This window comes from Condylura cristata, unplaced genomic scaffold (assembly GCF_000260355.1).
Source record: "Condylura cristata isolate star-nosed mole 26May11 unplaced genomic scaffold, ConCri1.0 scaffold00021, whole genome shotgun sequence".
NCBI classification, from domain to species: domain Eukaryota; kingdom Metazoa; phylum Chordata; class Mammalia; order Eulipotyphla; family Talpidae; genus Condylura; species Condylura cristata.
In genome coordinates, this window is record NW_004567122.1 from 102,402 (window position 1) to 102,891 (window position 490).

The following is a 490-nucleotide window of genomic DNA, read 5'->3' on the forward strand; positions in this document are numbered from 1 at the left end:
GCGCACGGCGGCCTCGGGCGTGAGCTTGAGCGGCTGCCAGAGCCCCGCCCGCCCCGTCGGCAGACCTGGGTCCTCGGGTCCTGGTTATGCGAGTCACCGTCTACCAAGTGAACCGGCTGGGGACAGACAGACAGACCGTGAGAGGACACTTTCCCCTTTAAAGCAAGAACACTGGTTAATGCCCAGCACACTGTTAGCCCAGCCACACACGCCGGACAAGCCACAGCACGGGCACCGGCAGAGTCCTTGTCTGTTGCGGCCACAACAGAAAGGACACTGGCCCATTTACCTTCGTCAGCCTCAATAGCCTCAACAGTAGCTGAAGAGAAAGGGGGTGCAAAATGAAGGAGAGAATGAGCAGAGGATTTTAACTCTGAGAACACATCAGCGGCGGTGGGTCGGGGAGAGGCGTCCCTGCGGGGTGGGGGTGGGGAGCCGTGGCGACCCTGTGGGGGTGAGCGGGGAGCCGTGGCGTCCCTGCGGGGTGAGC

The 490-nt window shown here is 62.7% G+C and overlaps 1 protein-coding gene across 1 annotated transcript in view; it reads right to left on the bottom strand.

Moving 5' to 3' along the window:
- Nucleotides 1-490, bottom strand: part of PPP3CA (protein phosphatase 3, catalytic subunit, alpha isozyme) — a 21,500-nt gene that overhangs the window by 840 nt on the left and 20,170 nt on the right. The gene's annotated exons all lie outside the window — the stretch shown is intronic.